This window comes from Hylobates moloch, unplaced genomic scaffold (assembly GCF_009828535.3).
Source record: "Hylobates moloch isolate HMO894 unplaced genomic scaffold, HMol_V3 SCAFFOLD_2, whole genome shotgun sequence".
NCBI classification, from domain to species: Eukaryota; Metazoa; Chordata; class Mammalia; order Primates; family Hylobatidae; genus Hylobates; species Hylobates moloch.
This window is the reverse complement of record NW_026652277.1, coordinates 116664258-116672615: the sequence shown is the minus strand read 5'-3', so window position 1 is coordinate 116672615 and position 8358 is coordinate 116664258.

The following is an 8358-nucleotide window of genomic DNA, read 5'->3' as shown; positions in this document are numbered from 1 at the left end:
CAGAGGATTGTAAGTTGGGCAGGAATGGCACCTCAAGAACCTTTAAATGTTGAGTTTTACTATGTTGCAGAACAGGTAACATTTTTTTTCTTTGTGAAAATTTTCCTATAACTTGACCTCACAGTGAAAGTATGCTAAACTTACAACGAACCCATTCTGATATCACTCTTTCAGTTATTTATTGCTGCATTGTAACCCTTCAAAATGTGTGTCTTGAAGCAATAATGATTATTTCTCATGATTCTGTGGATTGTTTGGGCAATTCTTCTGTTCTCTGAAAGTGTGTATGTGTTTGTGTTGTGTTGGCACGTATTATGTAACTGAGCTCACTTGGGGCTTCATTCAGCTGGCTGATTGGCTGGGCTTAGGGTCAGCTGGGTTGTTTGCTGGGTACCTCATTTCTCTCTTCTCTCAGCACTTCCAAGACTGCAAAAATAGAAGTTACAAGATCTCTTAAAACTTAGCTTTGCAAGCCACTAGGGTCATTTCTAAAACTGCGTTTTATTGATCAAAACAAGAATCAGCCCGGCTTAGGTAGGGTTGGTGATGGTGGGAATAACTTTACCACTTGATGAGAGAGGTGGCAAAATCCCACTGTAGAAAGTGTGCAGGATGGAGGCTACTGTGACCATCTTTGGAAACAATGTACCACACTTATTTTTATTTATAATTGGAGAAAAACTATTATACCTTTTTTATTTCTGAATCCTTTTGATGCATACAGCAGAATTCTTCCTGAATCATTTGATACTCATAAAAGTATTCAAAATGAAAAATAATGTTTTTCATTCAGAAGTAAATATTTCTGAAGTGAAAACTATTAGAACATGCGGTTATTTATAAGTCACACATATGCTGGGATATTTTCTTTTTCTTATATACACAATTGAGCTGATAATCTGTAAAACATATAGACCTTGCTCTTATTTAAAAAGGCAAAACATAAATATTGTTATCACTATCCATTCTGTCTTTTACTTTTCTCTGTAGTGTTTCAATTTTTTGAAAACATAAATGGTTTGGAAGGGCCATACAGGCCTTTAAACCAAAATATTGCATTATGTAAGTCTGAAAAGTGCAGCAGTATATGCAAGATGCTTGTCTTTTGCATTTCAGATATTTTTAAATGTTCTATAAAGTGTGATTTATTCAAAAGTTTTACATAATTTATATAGTTTTAAAACAAAACTCTCAAGAATACAAATATGTGTGTAAAAATATAAAGACATTCATAGAAATGGTAAATACCAAATTCAGCATGGTGGATAACTCGGGTGAAGAAGAGAGGAAAAGGTGATCAAGCAGCTGTAACTCAGGGGAAGTAACATGTTGGCAATACTTTATTTCTTAAACTGTGCGATAGGTGTGCAGGTAATTGTTACATTTTTCTTTATATCTTTCTATGGAAAATACTGCAAAATTATAAAGAGAATTTTATATTTATCATCTAATTAAGATGCCATTCAGATCTATGCTACATGAAGCTCTTTCAGAAATAAACTTTTTTATTGTTTCTAAAATGTTGCCTCACTATAGAGATAATTCTGAAAATTCAGCCTCCCATGCAGTACCATTTCATAATAGCTTTTTTCCTTTTCTTTCCAATTTGAGAGACCATGCTAATAACAGCAGAGAAGCAGGGCATCCTGCAATTTTTCCCACTCCATACATACACCTTCTAACTCAGAGCCAATAGCACCTCTAGTCCACTTAGTTGCATCTGAGAGGTTATGATACATTTTGTGAAATATACGGGGGGTATATGTGGGAGTAGTATGTTTACATCTGAAAAAATGCTAGCAAAATGACTCTGGAAACTTTAATTCCCTTAACAAATTAGAGCAAAATTTTATTCTGACAAATGTTACATAAAATAATTTCTTGTTTTTTCCCAGTAGCCTAAAAATTTTAATTTTTTTTTTTTTTTTGAGATGGAATCTCGCTCTGTCGCCCAGGCTGGAGTGCAGTGACGCAGTCTCTGCTCACTGCAAGCTCCGCCTCTCAGGTTCACGCCATCCTCCTGCCTCAACCTCCCATGTATCTGGGACTACAGGCGCCCACCACCACACCCGGCTAATTTTTTGTATTTTAAGTAGAGATGGGGTTTCACCGTGTTAGCCAGGATGGTCTTGATCTCCTGACCTCGTGATCTGCCCACCTCGGCCTCCCAAAGTGCTGGGATTACAGGCGTGAGCCACCACGCCTGGCCAAAAATTTTAATTTCTAACTAACATTTTCAGTGAAAAGTCTTTTTTAAAAAAATCTGAATGCTATGTAGGAAGCTTCCAAGAAAAAGAAATTAATGACCTCTGGTTAGCTTTATTTTAAATAAGAAGTGGAAAATGGAACTAACTTAAGTTGACTATCTATGGCATAGAGAAGAAGAGAAATTATGTGGAAGTCAGTTCATGCTCTGTTTTTATTTTTCCCCTAGCTTTATTAAGGTATAATTAACAAATAAAAACTGTGTATATTTATGATATATAACATTTTGATATATGTATATTTTATGACATGATTACATCAAGCTAATTAATATATCATCCATCAGGAGGCCAAGGTGGGCGGATCACAAGGTCAGGAGATGGAGACCATCTTGGCTAACATGGTGAAACCCCTATCTACTAAAAATACACAAAAAAATTAGCCGGGTGTGGTGGCGGGCACCTGTAGTCCCAGCTACTCGGGAGGCTGAGGCAGGAGAATGGCGTGAACCTGGGAGGCCGAGCTTGTAGTGAACCGAGATTGCACCACTGCACTCCAGCCTGGGCGACAGAGTGAGACTCCATCTCAAAAATAAATAAAAATAAAATAAAATAAAATAAAATAAATATAAATACGTATATTCCATCACTTCATATAGTTGTTTATTGAGGTGAGTATATTTAAGATCTAATGTATTAGAAATTTTCAAGAATACAATACATTGTTATTAACTATATTCATCATGATAAACAATAGATCTCCGTAACTTAGTCACCCTGTCTAACTGAAACTCTACCCTTTAACCAAGATTTCCCCACCCCCACCTCCAGCCCCTGGCAACTACCATTTTACTCTCTGTTCCATGTGTTCAACTTTTTTAGATTCCCCATGTATGTGAGATCATGTAGTATTGTCTTTTGGTGCTTTGCTTATGTCACTTAACATAATGTTCTCTACATTCGCCCATGTTGTCACAAATGACAGGATTTTCTTCTTTTTTAAGGCTTCGTAGTATTCATGTGTGTGTGTGTAGGTGTGTGTGTGTGTTAGTTATTCCTTTATCCATTCATCCATTGATGGACACTTAGATTGATTCCATATCTTGGCTATTGTAAATAACGCCGCGATGAACATGGGAGTGCAATTATCTCTTTGACATACTGATTTTATTTCCTTTGAATAGATATCTAGAAGTGGAATTGCTGGATCATAGGGTAGTTCTATTTCTTTAGTGTTTTGAAGAGACTCCATACTGTTTCCCATAATAGCTGTACTAATTTAATTTCCCACCAATAAAGGACAAGGGTTCTCGTTTCTTCACATCCTCTCCAAAACTTATTTTTTCTCTTTTTTATAGTAACCATTCTAAAAAGTGTGAGGTGATATCTCATTGTGGCTTTAATTTGCATTTTCTCCGATGATTAATGATGTTGAGCTTTTTTGCATACACATGTTGACCATTTATATGTCTTCTTTTGAGAAATGTCTATTCAGGTCCTCTGACCGTTAAAAAAAACAGGCTATTTGTTTTCTTGCTATTGAATTGAGTTTCTTATGTAATTTGGATATTAACCCTTTATCAGAGGTATGGTTTGCCAATATTGTCTGTTCACTCTGTTGATTGTTTCCTTTGCTGTGGAAAGCTTTTTAAGTTTGATGCAATCCCATTTGTCTGTTTTTGCTTTCCTGCCTGAGTTTTATGGTCAAATCCAAAAAAATCTTTCTCCAGACCAACATCAAGGAGCTTTCACACTATTTGTTCTTCTAGTAGTTTTACAGTTTCAGGTCTTACATTTAATTCTTTAATCCATTTTGAGTTGATTTTTGTATATAGCATGAGATACAGGTCCAATTTCATTTTTCTATGGGTGGATATACAGTTGTCCGAACATAATTTATTGAAGAGACTATCCTTTCCCCACTGTGTGTTCTTGGCACCTTTGTGAAAGATGAATTGACTGTAAATGCATGGATTTACATCTGGGCTCTCCATTCTGTTCTATTGGTCTATGTGTCTGTTTTTATGCCAGTACTATACTGTTTTGATTACTTAAGCTTAGCAACATACTTTGAAATCAGGTAGTGTGATGCCTCTAGCTTTTTGCTCAAGATTACTTTAGCTATTCAGGCTCTTTTGTGGTTCCATACAAATTTTATAATTGTTTTTTTCTATTTCTTTGAAAAATATCATTGGAGTTTTGAGAGGGATTGCATTGAATCTGTCGATCATTTGGGGTCATATGGACATTTTAACAAATATCAATTCTTCCAGTCCATGAACACAGGATATATTTCAATTTATTTGTGTCTTCAATTTCTTTCATCAATGTTTTATAGTTTTCACTGTACATCTTTCACCTCCTTGATTAAGTTTATTCCTAAATATTTTATTTTTTTGGTTGCTATTATAAATGGGATTGATTTCTTCATTTCTTTCTCAGATTTTTTTGTTAGTGTATAGAAATGCTACTGATTTTTTTGTATGTTGGTTTATATTCTATAACTTTACTGAATTCATGTATTAGTTCTAAAAGTTTTTTGATGTAGTCTTTGGGGTTTTCTATATGTAAGATCATGTCACATGCAAACAGAGACAATTTTATTTCTTCCTTTCCAATTTGAATCCTTTTACTTCTTTTTCTTCCTTAAATGCTCTGGCTAAAACTTACAATACTATATTGAATGAAAGTGGTAAGAGTGGGCACTTTAGTCTTGTTCTTGATCTAAGAGGAAAAGTTTTCCGTTTTTCATATGCTCTGTATTTAAAACCAGGCATTCTCAGTTACTTTACAGTATATTCAAGAGAATATTGACATATTTGTATTCCACTGGCCCCTATTCAAATTGCCTTCCGTTTTCCTAACTCAAATCAATACAGTATACCACTCCTATCTTTTAAAGTCTAGGAAACCTTAGAAAGGGGTTTTTGTGTTTTAGGAAGTTATATTAAATATAAACAAATGTCTTCTCCCCAAACATGACCTCTCATAGTTTTAGTTGACTGAACGTGTTAAACAGGGAAAGTTTAATGTATGTCTAAATGTCTTTAAAATAGACTCCTTTCTTTAGCTGTCTTGGAAACAAATAAACATTTGGATGAAAATGTGTGGCAGAAGATACATGAAAAAGAAGTGATATGTCTCAAGCAGGTCTCATTCTCCAGCCTGGCTGCCGTTCTTCTATAAAAATTTCTCCACACCATGGATAGCACCTACTACAAATGAAAAATGTGAGGCCTCTGATTCATGTACATTTTTTCTTCCTTCACATTCTTGCAGTTACGGAGGTACCACTTATTAGCATGTATTAGGTTCTTAATGAAATTTCCTGAATTGAAATTAAGTTGTTTTTACTAGGGTCAGCATTAGAAGTAGTTTCAGTAAATAGTTAAATGTTGCTGAAAAACCTGCTATCCTGGTGACTTCGTGATATTCCTGGGAGGGGGTGGGGGAGATGGAGGAAGGAAAAAAGAAATACACTAGTAAAACTAGCACATCTAAAACTGAACACAATTTCTATAATTCTCTTTTGTTCTCATCTCTCTATGCTTGTCCATTTGCTTCCCCCAAAATGTAATCATGGTCTCATCATTCTTTGTCTTTTTTTTCTCCCTACAGCCATTCAGGCACCAGTCATTTGCCTATCCTTTTCAAATTTCCCTGACTGACCACTTTGAGTCAGATCTACACCAGCAACCTCCTACCTAGTTAAGCTCCCTGCTTTCATCCTTACCACTTTCCAACCTATCCGATGCACTGTGCCAACTGTCTTCCTTCCAGGAGCATTATTTCCATTGGATGTCCCCCTCTACGATGGCTCTTAATTGCCTTTTGAGTCTAATTAAAACTTCTTCCAGACCCTCTACCAATTAACTCCATACACTGTTTCCCTTAGCAGCCCTCTCATGCCAGGTGCCAGCTCCTGCTCCCCGGCCCAGCCCAGCAAACCTGCTCGCCCTCTGCCTTTTCCTGCTTCCTGCCTCACATTGTGCCAGTTGCCTCCTACCCAGAGTGCCTACTCCACTTCTCTCTTCTTTCTGCCAAAGCATTCTTCCTTTTTTGTTTTTGAAATTGCTAAATCACCTCCTAACTTTGATTACTCTAAGGATCCTAAAGTTCTGCATTTAGGTCTGTTCTTTTGGAAATGCGTGTGTCTTCACGTACCTGCATTATCGACACTTTGCAGGGAGCAGTGCCCACATATCCTGGTTCAGGGAGTCCGGCGCTTAGCGAGAAGTCCTGCTCTTTGGGGCTAGTAGCTTGGTCTTTTGCACAACCTGGTGAAAGTTCCTCTACTGCCAAGGCCTTGGCTCATGTCAGACCTGCATTCTCCCTGGATGTCCTGGTTCCTGCCTTGACTTCCCTTTCCCGCCCGTAATGTGCGCTGCCCTGGAGGTCTCAGGCAGCCACAGCCGCCCCTTTCCCCCCCGACCCCATTACGGTGGAACACCGGAAGGGTCAGGGCCCTCCAGGCGTTCGGAAGGCAACCATCTAGGAGAGAGCTGCCGGGCGCGGGCTGGGGCCGCCTGGGGAGGGGACCATAGGCTGCAGGTGGCTTCCTGGCAGAGGCCGCTTCCTGGTCTTCGTGAAGCGGCTTGGCCCGGGTCATGAAAGGTGGCGGGGTGGCGGAGGGAGCCGCCAAGCCGAGGCCCCGCTGCTCTCCGAGGCCCCGCTGCTCCCCGAGGCCCCACTGCTCCCCTCTGTGTCGCGGCTTCAGACCCAGACCGCTTCTCGTCACCCCCGTGAGCTCCTGAAGACACGAAGTGTTCGTAACTCTTGACCCCAGAACAGCCCAGGAGGCCCTGCGCTGCTCTTGGGGCAAGAGGGAGGCCGGGCGGGCCCAGGCGCAGCCCTCTAGCCTCCCGCAGCGAAGCCGTTCCTTCGTCCCTGCTTCGGCCATCGGAGCCTGACCGACACACACACGAGCCCCGGGTCCCCAGACGCCAGGCCTGGCTGGGCGTCCCAGGGGCCCTCCGCGCTCACCCAAGGGGTGCCTGGCCTAGGCCGCTGCTCTGCTCGAGTGGCGGAGGGACCCCCACATTGCGCTGGTAGAAGGGCCGTTGGAGAGGTGAGAGGACTTTCCGAGTGGAATGGGACCCGTAAGCCCACTCTAGGCACGGGCTTTCACCGCAGCGCCACTCCCGGCGATTCCAGGATGTCGCGGGCCGCCTGTGGGATCCACAGCGTCCTGATTTCCAAATCCAGGGACTGGATGTGGCCCTGGGCCACTGGGGCTCTCTAGACGTGGATTCATGATAAGCTGCGGGTGATTAGTGCTGCTGCTGTTTCGTGTGTGTGCTTGGTTTTAAGTGCATGAGCCTAGTATTCTCTTCCTAATCCAGGCTGCTATAAATGACACCACAGATGGACACTATAAACATCAGGAGTTTGAAAGATGTTGAAGAAATGGAGTGCTTTGCAAGAGTACGGGGCTAGCCATCGCATCACAGGAGCTACAGTCGCTGCAGTCACTGGTGTGTGGCGCCAGGGGCCCGACTGATCGTTTCAGCTACAAGTCAGGACCTGAGTATGCTAAACACAAAAGGTCTCCTGAGTGGCAGCTCCAATTTAAAGCTAAGCAGAATCGGTGGTGCCTTCCGTGGATAATGCAACTGAGATGACTGTTCCTGCATTTCTCTTCCCCCACAGAAATAGACATAAGGCTATACGGTTATTATTTTTTTTTTTATTATTTTTGTTTTTGGAGACGGAGTCTCACTCTGTTGCCCAGGCTGGAGTGCAGTGGCGCAATCTCGGCTCACTGCAAGCTCCGCCTCCCAGGTTCACGCCATTCTCCTGCCTCAGCCTCTCCGAGTAGCTGGGACTACAGGCGCCCGCCACCACGCCCAGCTAATTTTTTGTATTTTTAGTAGAGACAGAGTTTCACCGTGGTCTCGATCTCCTGACCTCGTGATCCGCCCGCCTCGGCCTCCCAAAGTGCTGGGATTACAGGTGTGAGCCACCGCGCCCGGCCTGGTTATTTTTAAGTTAGAAAACATTTCTTAAGCCGGGCACAGTGGCTCACACCTATAATCCCAGCACTTTGGGAGGCCGAGGTGGGGGAATTGCTTGAGTTTAAGTGTTCCAGACCAGACTCTGCAACAAAGTGAGACATGGTGGCACATGCCTATAGTCCTAGTTACTGTGGAGGCTG